The sequence below is a fragment of the Enhydra lutris genome, unplaced genomic scaffold (genome assembly GCF_002288905.1).
Source record: "Enhydra lutris kenyoni isolate GAN:26980312 unplaced genomic scaffold, ASM228890v2 scaffoldscaffold7, whole genome shotgun sequence".
NCBI classification, from domain to species: domain Eukaryota; kingdom Metazoa; phylum Chordata; class Mammalia; order Carnivora; family Mustelidae; genus Enhydra; species Enhydra lutris.
In genome coordinates this window covers 10005033-10017436 of record NW_019154091.1, presented here as the reverse complement: position 1 = coordinate 10017436, position 12404 = coordinate 10005033, and positions in this window count along the sequence as shown.

The window sequence follows — 12404 nt, the reverse complement described above, 5'->3', positions numbered from 1 at the left end:
AAACAAATAATCCAATTAAAAAATGGGCAGAAGACCTTAATAGACATTTTTCCAGAGAAGACAGGCAGATAGCCAACAGACACATGGAAAGATGTGGAAAAGATGGAAAGATGCTCAACATCACTCATCATCGGGGAGATGCAAATCAAAACCACAGTGAGATGCCGCCGCATGCCGTCAGAGTGGCTAAAATCAGAAAGACAAGAAATAAGTGTTGGTGAGGATGTGAAGAAGAGGGAACCCTTGTGCATTGTTGGTGGGAATGAAAATTGGTGCAGCCACTATGGAAAACAGTATGGAGAGTCCTCAAAAAAACAAAAATGGAACTACCATACAATCCAGCAATTCTGCTTCTGGAAATTTAACCAGAGAAAATGAAAACACTAGTTTGAAAAGCTGTCTACACCCCTATGTTTCTGCAGCATTATTTACCATAGCCAAGAGACGGAAGCAACCCAAGTGTCCATCGATGGATGAATGGATAAAGAAGAAGTGGCATATGTATACAGTGGAATATTCCTCAGTCATAAAAAAGAATGAAATCTTGCCATTTGTGACAACATAGATGTAATTTTAGGGTACTAGGCTGAGTGAAATAAACCAGATAGAAAAAGACAAATGCCATAGGATTTCACTTATATGGGGTATCTAAAAAACAAAACAAATGAACAAACAAAACAAAAAGGCTAATATGTACAGAAAAGAAAATGTTGGTTATGGGGTGTGGGGAGGGGATGTGTTGGGTGGGCAGGCAAAATAGATTAAGGGGATCACGAGGTATAAACTTCCAGCTATAAAATAAGTAACTCATGAGGATGCGATGCACAGTATAAGGAACATGATATTGTAAGAACTTCGCATAATGACACGTTAACTGGATTTATCATGGGGGTCATTTCACAATGTGTAAAAACATCGAATCACTATGATGTGCACCTGAAATGAATAGGATGTAGTATGTCAATTATACTTCAATAAAAAAAATGGGATTGTATTGTACATGGTGTTTTACAATTGGCTTCTTTTATTTAACATATAGCTGTCTTTGCATGTCATTAAAGATTTTTCTATACCAGTGATTTTCATTGTCCTTTGTGTTTGGAGCACGCTTTCAAGTCCTATAATTTTCGGCAACATGTTTGAAGAAATTAAAAAGACTCTAGCTACTGAATGTAAGAAGGTCTTTCACTGTCAAAACATCCACCATTTTCCCACTATTTGTCTGACGCCCCCCTTTAGAACCATGTCCTTCCTTGCTTGAGTAGAGCTTTTGGCTGCTCCCACTACCGTACACTCATATCCTGAAAAGGCAAAATTGAGCACTTTCCCATAAACATTCTGAGCTTTTTATTTATTCCTCACAGCAGGAAGCCTTCTCCTCTGCTCTGTGTGACCCCCTCCGCTCTGTGTTCCATTTGTATACGCGTGTGCATTCCGTGGCCAGTCGGAACCGGTGTGTGTGGCTCTGTTCTCCACCGTCATGTTTAGCGGTGGCGTACTTGCCCACATAGGTGTGCGTCATGATTTGTTAACCACTCTCCTATGACATGAAAGGGACCTGTAGGTGGTTTTTGCTCTGTCACTTTTACAAGCAGTGATGTGATGCAAGGGAGTTCCTCGTTGTTAAATGTTTACATCCCGCAGAAGCTACAGTGAGCTGGATCCCTCTTTTGTTTAGTACCAGACATATTTAAATTTTATTATCAGTTAGTTTTATTATATAGCAAACTGCCCCACCATGTGTTGGCTTAAAACTTAAATCCTGGCTTAAACTTAAGTTCACAATTCTGGGAACCAGTTGGACTGTCTCTGCTGGACTCATGCATCTGTGGTCAGCGGGTGGACTGGCCAAGGCCGCATGATCCGGGATAGCTTCGCTTGCACACCTGGCAAGTGGCTCGCCGCTGCCTGCAGCAACAGAGCTGTCGTGGTCACACTTCTCCGTCCACCAAGTTTGCCCTGCCTCCTTCCCTTGGCAGTGGTGGCCAGGGTCCCGCGGGCAGCAAGAGGAAAACCCTAGCAGGCGAGCACTTTTCAAGCCTCTGTTTGCCTCCATTTTACCAATAATTATGTTGGCTGAAGCGAGTCCTAAAGCCAGCCCAGAGTCAAAGTGGGAGGGCTCTACGGAAGGGCATTGGGAGAGGAAGGGCAATAATTTGGGTCCATTTTTTGCAATTGACTACAGTCAGTATTTTAAAGTTGAGATTTCTCGGCCCTGTCGACAAAGTTTGGCCACCCATTGCAATAATGGGCAGGCCCCTTTGCAGAGCGCTGCTGTCCTTGCCTTGGACAGGATATACACTTCTTACCCAGCTCCTCTGCCTGCTCTGTTACCTGCTCAGCTCCCACAGACGTTTACCCCTGCGGCCTCTAGCCATACAGCCGGGAAGATTCTTAGGATACACTCCCGGAAGTAGGATTGCCCAGTTTAAAGTTGCACATATTTCTAAAAATGACTTTGACTTTTTAAACTTTATAAAAATTATTTTTAAAAACTACTTTTGCTTGGAGAGAGCAATGGGGTTGGTTTTAAATGCCAGTTAATCCCCCCAAACTTCAGTGGTCCCCGAGGAAGTTCTCGCTGGGGCACACACACGGGCATGTACACACACCCACGTACCGACCCCTGCCACCACACACATGCGTGTACGTACACACACGCAACTGAGGCAGTAGAATGAGTCTGTCTTCATCCCTGCCTCTGGAGAATGCCCCAGAAGTGGCAGTTTTGGAAAGAGACTCCCCTCATTCAGTTATTCAGCAAAATTATGGAGAAGCTACTGTAAACTAGGCCCTCTGCTAGGTGGGGAAGCCAAAAGATGACCAGTAAGTACACTGTCCTCCAGGAACTCACTATTTGGCCAATGAGACCAGCGTGGATTGGACTGTAATCGCAACATGGTACAATAAGGTCCACATGTGAGTGCCTAGTCTCTGGGAACACAGAGGAGAAATAATTCATCCTGCCTTGATTCAGAGGTGGGAGGCCTGGGGCTTACTTGCATGAGACTCCCTCACTTGGACACGTCTCTGTGCCATTTTCCTTGTGTGTAAAATAGCTCTGATAACCATACCTGTAAGGTTTTACAGGCGAGATACACAGAACACCAGGCGAGATGGGCACAAGGCAAGTTTTATTAAAGGCGCTCTTGGGCGAAGTTCCGCGACTCAGGAGAGGAGAGTCGGGGAAGTCGCACCCGGGAAGGGGTCAAGTGGGTCTTTTATTTGGGTTAAGATAGGGCATAGGTTCACAGCCATATAAGGTAAGGTATTCAGGGCGTGGGTTCACAACAACTATATATGTTAAGGTATTTGTGGTTGGAGGGTAGGGGGAGTCCTGATGTTCCTGTTTCCTGCATAGGTATCGGTTCACTTATGGTGACGTGTCCTCAGCATACGTTTTTCCGGCGGGAGAGTCATGGGTAAAGCAAGAGGCGGCCTGGAAGATGACGGCCCGGTGGCCATTTTTATTGTTCCTCCTACATTCCCTGAGCCGCTGACCCAACAATATCCACCTACGGCTTCAGTGAGGATACAGAAAGCTTATAACAGTGTCAGGTACAAAAAATGTTTTGCCAAATCGTTGAGCTGAATTATTTTAGCTATTCTTTTTTTTTTTTTTTTTAAAGATTTTATTTATTTATTTGTCAGACAGAGCACACACAAGCAGAGTGGCAGGCAGAGGGGGAGAGAGAGAAACAGACTCCCCACTGAGCAAGAAGCCCAATGTGGGACTTGATCCCAGGACCCTGGGATCATGACCTGAGCCAAAGGCAGCAGCTTAACCGACTGAGCCACCCAGGTGCCCCTATTTTAGCTATTCTTACCCACTTCCACTCTTCACACTGCCGGGGCCCTCAGAAGTGTGAAGGTCAGAGTCACCTTTTCCTGTTGTGATTTGCAGTAGAGAAATGGAAAGTGCATGGTCCTTCAGTACTTCTACCAGGACTCTGAAAATAAGGACTATGAACTGGTAAGCCACCTCAGAGCGTATTCAGAATTGGGATGGGGACTCTGATCTAACACGTGACTGTCATTAAATGAATACCTACCAACATCAAGCTACCGATTTGTGTAAGCTACTAGAGATACAGGGTAAAGACACAGATGCTGCCCTGTAGGATCTTAGCCTGTTGAGGAGACAAACATAACAGCCAGCGATTATGATACTGTTTGGCCAGCACAGAGTGGGGAGCAATTAAGGTGACCGTAGAGGAGGTGGCACTTCAATGGGACTTTTGTTAGCTTTGCCCAAGTTAGTATGTTGGTCCCTTTGGGGGATGCTAATGCATATGGACACCAGAATTCCACTTAATTTACTTATTTGATATCCAATTTGACAAATAGCACTTCTCGCCATGGGTCTGCAAGATGCTTCCATGGTGCTGTCTCAAAGGAATTTAGAAATAAAGAGAATCTTATTTATAGGCTAAGTTGCCAATATTATCCAATTCTCTACATCAAGACAACAAGACGTTGAGAAACATGGTTTATTTATCCACAGTAGAATTGGATCGGGCTTCAGATTTTAGGTATCGGGCATATTTGGGGGTTCTTTGTGCCATTCCTAGCCCTTAGTTCTTCCTCTGAAAGACCCACAGATTAAAATTAGATGTTGCTGGCATAGAGGGAATGTTTTTAATGTAATAACTGCCTGTTTACTTCTTAGAATCATAAACAGAGCTTATAAGAACAGGAATGTCTATCTTGTTGGCATTTACTGTTTTTGTAGGAAAATTAGAGTCTCACAAAGACACAGTTCAGCAAGCCAATTAAGCCTTGTTTGTTAAAATTATGTAAAATATATGGCAATGATTCTGAAAGCTATTATTAATTCAAAATATTGGCCACAAAATCCAGGTCTGAGTACTTCAGAAGAAAAAAACCCAATGCCTTGATAATATTTATATGTCTTCATTTCATTTTCATATTCTGTCTTTGGCCACTGCTGTTTGTAGTGACAGATTACATTCCTAATGGAGAATATTTGTGGAAAATATTTGCTATGATCTGAATGCTTTTCTCCTCACCCCCATTTATATGTTGAAATTCTAACCCCCAAAGTTGAGGGTCTCAGGAGATGGGGCCTTTGGTGGTGATTAGGTCACCAGGGTGGAGCCCTCATGAAGAGACCCCACAGAGCTTCCTAGCTCCTTCCTCTGAACACTGAGAAAACACCAGCTCTGAACCAGAAGAGGTCCTAGTACATGACCATGCTGGTGCCTTGCTCTTGAACTTCCCAGCTTCCAGAATTGTGAGCAATAAGTTTTTGCTGTTTATAAGCTGCTCAGTCTGTGGTATTTTGTTATAGCAGCACGAACAGACTGAGATGATATGAAATGAATTAGATAAATAATTATTATTCTTTCCTTTGGTGGCATATAACCTCTTCCTTGTCAGCTTCTAGGAGATGAATTGATTTAATCAGGACTTTGCTGATACCACAGTCTTTGGCAGGACTTCGTGGCTCATTGCTGATCCCAGGAAAAGACTGAGAGCCTACAAATGAAGTAAGTCAGTCCATTCATACACTAGTGGTGCGCTTTAGTGCCTCAGGAATGCGGGGGATCTGGCTAGGGAATAGTTCTTTGAAGGCTCAGAAATCTTCTTCTAATAGATCTTGTAATAGGTCGTGGTTCTTAGCCATTTGGAGGGGCACAGATCCCTTTAAGAATGTGAAAAGGCTGTAGAATCTGCAGGAAGAATGCAGACTTCTTTGTGGAATCATTCTTTTAAAAAATGCACATGTATACACACATACACACTCAACACTTGGCATTCAAGTTTTAGGAAATTCCCACTACACCGAATCCAGTTCACTTATCGCAAGAACCCTGAGTCTGTAGAGTCCCTAGCATCAGACTTCATCAGCATCTAGGTCTGACTAGTCATTTCTTGGTTTTGTAGAGTATTTGGAAGACTTGTGTCCAACAGAATGAAGCTAAATGTTTCTGCTGGATTCACTAGCATATAATTCCTGGCATGAAGGGCTAACAGTGGTTTGGAAGAAAGGTGAAACCATTTGTCTAAACCCTGATCTTTATACAGCTGGTCACAATTCTTCTGTTCTATGGGAAGACAGGCAGGTGGTTCTCCTGAACCCACCTCTTGGAAAGGTAAGAGCTTGCAGACATGCAGTATATGACAGTCTCTAGCTTCTAGCAGCTTTCTGTCTTCATCCCATCTTTATAGCACCAGGGATCCTAGACAGGAAAGGACTGAGACTTTTGTGCCCAGGACATTGGGAATAATTTATTTCAGGGGGAAGTTTTATAGAACCTCATCTACTTTATATACTGGGAAATTATTTCCAACAATATCTTTTTGTCCAGCCATCTGCTTGAATCAAGTTTCTGCCAGCCTCTGGAAGAAGTAATTATTCCCTGCTCTGAAACTCAACTCCATGCTGGCTTTCTGCTGAGGGAGTGGACCCTTTGGTTGTCTGTTTTCTATTGTCAAGAGTTCTTTTGTCACTTACTATTGTCAGCTGCTGATTTTTCAACAAACACTATCTTTGAGGCTAAAAATAAACCCTCCCAACACAAGTCCTCTTTTTATGAAGTGTTAAAGATAAAATAGAGCTGTCAATTGTGGATATAATTTTATTCAGGCTATTGCATGAGAGGGAACATTTATTAATGAGAAATGTCTCAAAGAAAAGGGAAGAGGCCTGAGTTTTATAGAGGCAAGTAAACAAGGGAGTCATCCCCAAGTCTTATGGGAATCATGAGGAGGGATGGAGTTGGGCCTTATCTCAGAACAGGGGAAGGCTGGGTCTTCCTTTGTGGTGGTTAGCTATTTCTTGGAACACAAAAGTGTGGGGGATTTTTCAACCATCACCGCTTTCAGGGAGCACAGAGTTCAGACAAAGTTTAACATTATCAAAAGTCACATCTTTTTAACTTTTAAGAACCTAAAGCAAATTTGGAAGAAAAAAAAAATTGTTTCTGTAAGGTTTGGGTGTGAGGTGAAACCAGAATTCTGGCATCTTGACTGCCTGTTCTATAAAAGACATGAAAGCTATCTCCTCATTTAATTTGGCTAAAGAAAAATGAATGGCCTGCATGACCAAAGCTTAACAAAAGGAAAAGAAACAAAACTATTATGACTTTCCTAGAGGCATGGAGAATCCAGGGAACAATTTTCAATTTGTACCAGTCATGGGAACTCTGTGACTTACAAAAATTTATTCAGCATGCATGTTTTGAGCACCTGCTATATGCCAGGCATGGGTATATGTGCTGGGCATAAAGCATTCAGTGTGTACCAGTTCAAAACTTCCCCCCTCATAGAGCTTCCTGCTGCGGAGAAAAAGAATGTGCAAAGGGACAATGAGAGCCAGAGGAAGGAGCTGTGTAGTTTTTAAAAAAGTTTGGTCAGAGAAGGTTTCCATAAGAAGGTAACAGGAGTAATGGCCCGAGGAAGTGAGGGAAGGAGTCCCTGCTGAGGTCTGAGGGAATCTTTTGGGTGGAGGGAAGAGCAAAGTGTGAAGGCCTCAGATGGGGACTTGTCAAACATTTTCAAGGAATAGCAAGGAGGCCAGAGTGGCCGGAGTGCAGTGGGCAAGAGAGCAAGTAGTAGGGGTTGAGGCCGGAGAATCGTGGGAATCAGAGTCTAGGCAGTCCAATGGGCCATGGCAATGATGTTGGCTTTCACTCAGAGTAACATGGGAAGCCACCAGTTGGCTTTCAGCAGAGGCATGACATCATCTAATTTATATTTTCAAAGGATCAGTCTAGTTAATGTTTTAAGAGGGCTGAGGGGAAACAGTAAAAAGGCTACTGCACCATTCTCGAGAAAACAGGGGTTCGGATCAAGATGGTCATGGTGAAGGGTAGTGATGTGTGATATACTGCTTGGCTCCCCTTCAGGAATAAAAGATTGATTCCTACAGCAGCTGGGAGGTCCCCAGCAAATGGCCTTTGGCTGTCAGCCCTCTTCAAGAGTTGCCTTCTCTGAAGAGAGTCGTTTTCCCAAAGGCATTCCCCCTTCCCAGGGCGGCCTGCATCCAGTGACGGGTCAGTAAGGCCTATAAAGGCCTGGGGCCTCATTTCTGTTCAAGACAGTTCCCAAGGGCTGTCCCAGTTCAGAGCTCCTTGTGGAGGCAGCACTGGCCTTTATTGTGACCAAATCACAGCCCAACTTTTCCTCCTGCCCAAACCCGTTTGCTTTCCTCCTTAGGCATTGTTGATCCCAGGAGCATACCTGGATGACCTTCCTGCCCACTGAGCTCCATCTCAGAATCAGCTTCCAGGAGGATACAACCTGTGACATGAAGAGGGGAGCAGTGGTCAGAAATATATTCCGAATATATTTTGAAGGTAGAGCCAAGTGGATTTGCTGATGGATTTGATGTGATATTAAAATTAAAAAAAAAAAAATCAGTGATGACACACTGAGATTTTTGTCCCAAACAAACAGAAGGATGGAATTGTTATTAACTGACATGAGAAAGACCACGGGAAAGGCAACAGTTTGGGGGATTAGTGAGGAAGGTAGGGAATATAATAGAAATAAAAATAAACTCTTAAGATTCATGTAGGTAATTCCATTTCCAGAAGGACATTCTTAACTTTGACTTTGGATACTCCCAACATTATACAGTTTTAGATAGAATCTGTTATAGTAGACGTTTCATTTAATTTGAGGAATGTGAGAGCAATTAAACATAAAAAATGTGAATACATATTTTCAGCCATTACACAATGGTTACTAATTCATAGAGACAGAGTTGAAGTAGTTCTATAAGGGAACAAAGCCAGCCATTGGCACATCCACCAGGATATGTATCAAGAAGTTGTTTTTTCTTTTTTTTCTGTAAGGCCCTTATAATTCATAATACAGCAACTGTTCCCATGAGAAGTTGAAGCAAAACTGGTTACAAACTTGATATATCACATACCCAGACAATAATCCCAAGGCAACACGGTAGTAAGCACAATGATATGATACCACCTTGTACGGATAAAGCTCTAAGAAAATTCACAGTAAAGGGAAAGTCAGCCGGAGAGCACAGTAGGTAGAAAATGAATCTTGAGCTGGGGTTTAACGGTAGAGAGTAAGCAGAAAGGTTCAGGAAGGGTGTTTCTAGAGGAAGGAGGAATGTGAGAGAAGGCCCAGAAGGGAGGATGGGTAAGACAGCGACTAGGAGCAGTTGTCATGAATCTGCCTCCCAAGAAGTTTACATCAGTTGGGTAAAGTGGGACAAGTTAGCTGACTTTTAAAACCGGGGAAGGGGTTTGGAGTTCTCCTTTTAATTCCCAAAGGGAGAGAAGATATTTTCTCAAAACTTTTAAGGTGCAGACATGCACTGTCAATCTCCAAAATGGAAATGGGTGATGTTTCCCAAACTTAATGGACATGGGAAGCTTTCCTCCCATGATGGCACCTGTTACCATCTTTGGGAAGATTGATTCTACAGGCACAGGGAGGCAGATGACACTCAAACATGGAGCGTGTTGAGAAAACCAGTGGCTCCAAGCTGCCAAAAGTAACCAAGATTTTTAAAGGACACAGACAGTGTCCTGGGTGGTGTACAAACAGCCTTCATTCATTCTCATGCTCTGGCGATTCCTCTGCCCCGTTCGCAGCATATTATGGGCCACCTGGAAAGAGACGTGTGGTTCTCTGGGACCTTCTTTTCCTGCCTTAGTGATTGATAAGTCTGTCCACATTTTTTAGTCTTATGATGCTTGTATTCATGCAAGGTGCCTTCCTGGCTTGCTGGCACTGCCTCTAGTTCAGGCAGGAGGTGGTGCAGCCTGTTCTTCAGCAGGCCGTGGGCGCTCTCTCTGGTCTTTGTCAGATGCCAGGTGGCACCTGTAAGACAAGCAGGAAGGAACTGCTCTTGCCCCGAAACAGCAGCCCCGAGCCAGAAGGCTCTGTCTATAGCCCCAGGCCTCCGCGCTCCGTCCTCGCTCTTGCCAGGACTTTCTGTGTGTTTGCTCTCTTCCCATTTGGGTTCTCTTTTTCTTACTCTGCTGCCTCTCGCTGTAAGCCACTTAGAACTTGAACTTGACTTTTTCTTCTTTTCCTTCTATAGTTCAAAAATATCCAAAAATAGCTTGGTTTTGTTTGTTTTGTTTTGTTTTGTTTCTAATGGAGCCTCCAGCCAGCAAGTCTAGAGGAGTAGTTCCCAGCCGGGGTAGGGGGTGGCACCACATCCCTCCCAGCCCTTTACCAGGTGCCATTTGGAAATGTTCGGAGGCATCTGGGGGGGGGGGGCTTGTCCACAGGCATGGGGGGTACTGCTGCCATGTCGTGGGAAGGGGCTGCGCATAGTGTGGGAAGTCACCCTACACGAGGCAGCGCTGTCTTGCCCAAAATGTCAGTGACATCCTCAACGGGAACCACTTTAAGCTTCCCAAACAGCAGTCATTTGAGTGCCCCTTGGATAATATTTGGTATTGAATGTACTCCCCACCATGCCATTCTTAGTTTAATATTTTTCCTTTGAATTAACTCACTTATAGAAATCTTTCAGCAATAGTATGTTTGAAATATTGGGTCGATGTTATTGTCTATATATTTTTCAGTATGCATAGAAATAAATACCTAACACCTCATACAAAATATTCCTCATTAGTAACACACACGTGAAGTCTAGGAAATAGTGGGCCCTTCTTATACCCTATTGGGTGTTTGATGGGAGCATTAGCCCTACACTCATTCTTTCTTCTGAACTATGGAGGTGTAAGCAAGTACAACTATCCCGTGTTTAATGCCCCCTAAAGATCATTTGCTTTATAAAAAGAAGTCTGTTCCACTGGCAATGACAGCATTCTTGACCCAAGCCAGCTGTTGCTTTGCTGGTTGCAGAGTCATAGGATAAAAGTGAGGCTTCGTTGGCATTTGCCTCCTCAGACTGTCAGCTCTGTGAGGGCAGACCTGCCTCGTGTGACTCCACCTTCCCTAATGCAGAGTCTGGCACAAGCTTCATGAAGATTAATGAGTCTCAGTGAATAAATGAAAACGCGACCAAATGAATGTATGCTTACCCATTAGCACTAGATAAACCATGGGGCACTATAAATGTTACTGTCACCGGGTAAAAGAAAAGCCTTGTGCACATGTTTCTTCTGCAAGTTCCATAACTTCTCTGCTTCAGGTTCCTTACCCCCAAAATAGGGATAATAGTACCAACCTCACAGTACTGACATGAGGAGTCACTGAGATCATACCTGTGAAGTACCTAGAACAGCATCAGACATAGAATAAATGTTACAGAAATATTCGAAGACGAATGAATGATGTCTGTCTTCTACGTAGGTTTTCAATATTTGTGGAAAGAGAATCAACAAATGCTGAGTCGCAATGTTCCTGCATTCCACATCCTTGGGGCTGGGCCGTTGCCGCAGGCAGCCATGGCCACTGAGGCAGAACATGCCAGGCTCCGGTGAGGGCTCCTGCTGCAGTCCTCAGCACAGAAAGAACTCTCCAGAACAGGTAACCTGGGGTGATGCACCCCCTGCCTCCACCTCATGACAGGCGGCACAGGAGCAGTATCCTGGTATTTACTTCAGGCGATGCTAGAACATGGCCAGTGAACTAAATTCCGGCTCTGTCTCAATGGACTCATTCCGCAGGAATGCCATATTCACCTACCCTGAGCCCAGAAGTGGAAGGGGAGGCAAGAGAGAGAGGGGTTGGTGCGCTTAGAGAGTTTCTGTGGTGAACCAGCCACAGGGAACGTGATCTTGAGTGTTTCGTGTTACTTCATCCTCTGAAAACCTTAGGAGCCAGGATTTTAGCCCAACTTCCCTTATTTCATAGGTCAGAAGTCTGGTACTCCAGGCAGTTAACTAACCCGGCCGACGTCATTCACTACAACATATACGAGTGGCAAAATTTGAACTCAGTCCCACCTGAGTTTCCTTCCTTCCTTCCTTCCTTCCTTCCTTCCTTCCTTCCTTCCTTCCTTCTTTCCTTCCTTCCTTCCTTCCTTCTTTCCTTCCTTCCTTCCTTCCTTCCTTCTAGCCCACCTGCTGGATCTTCGGTGTTGGCACCTTTCTCCCATCATTAGGACAGAGATTAAGTGAGCGATGTTCATGAAATAGGCACGCTGTAACAGCTCCTGCTGCGCGAGCCCTCCAGTCCCGTGATGGAACAGCAGAGGGAGGTTGCCATTACTGCCCATGGGATTTCATTAAAAGCCAAGATAATCCTGGCTGAGACCAACTGCAGGCAGGGCATGGCTCGGGTGTGAATAGAGCATTTGTCTCATTCACCAAAGGAAAAGGACCCTATTCATAACCTTCTCCTGATAGCCTTCTGCACGAGAAAGTGTAGGAAAAGCCAGATTCTCTGCAAGAAGGGGCCTGTTCCTGTTCTCTGAGCATGGGGATTCCACATTCCATTCCTGACAACCCTGATTTTAGATAAATGGTTTACATTTTTTTTCTCCC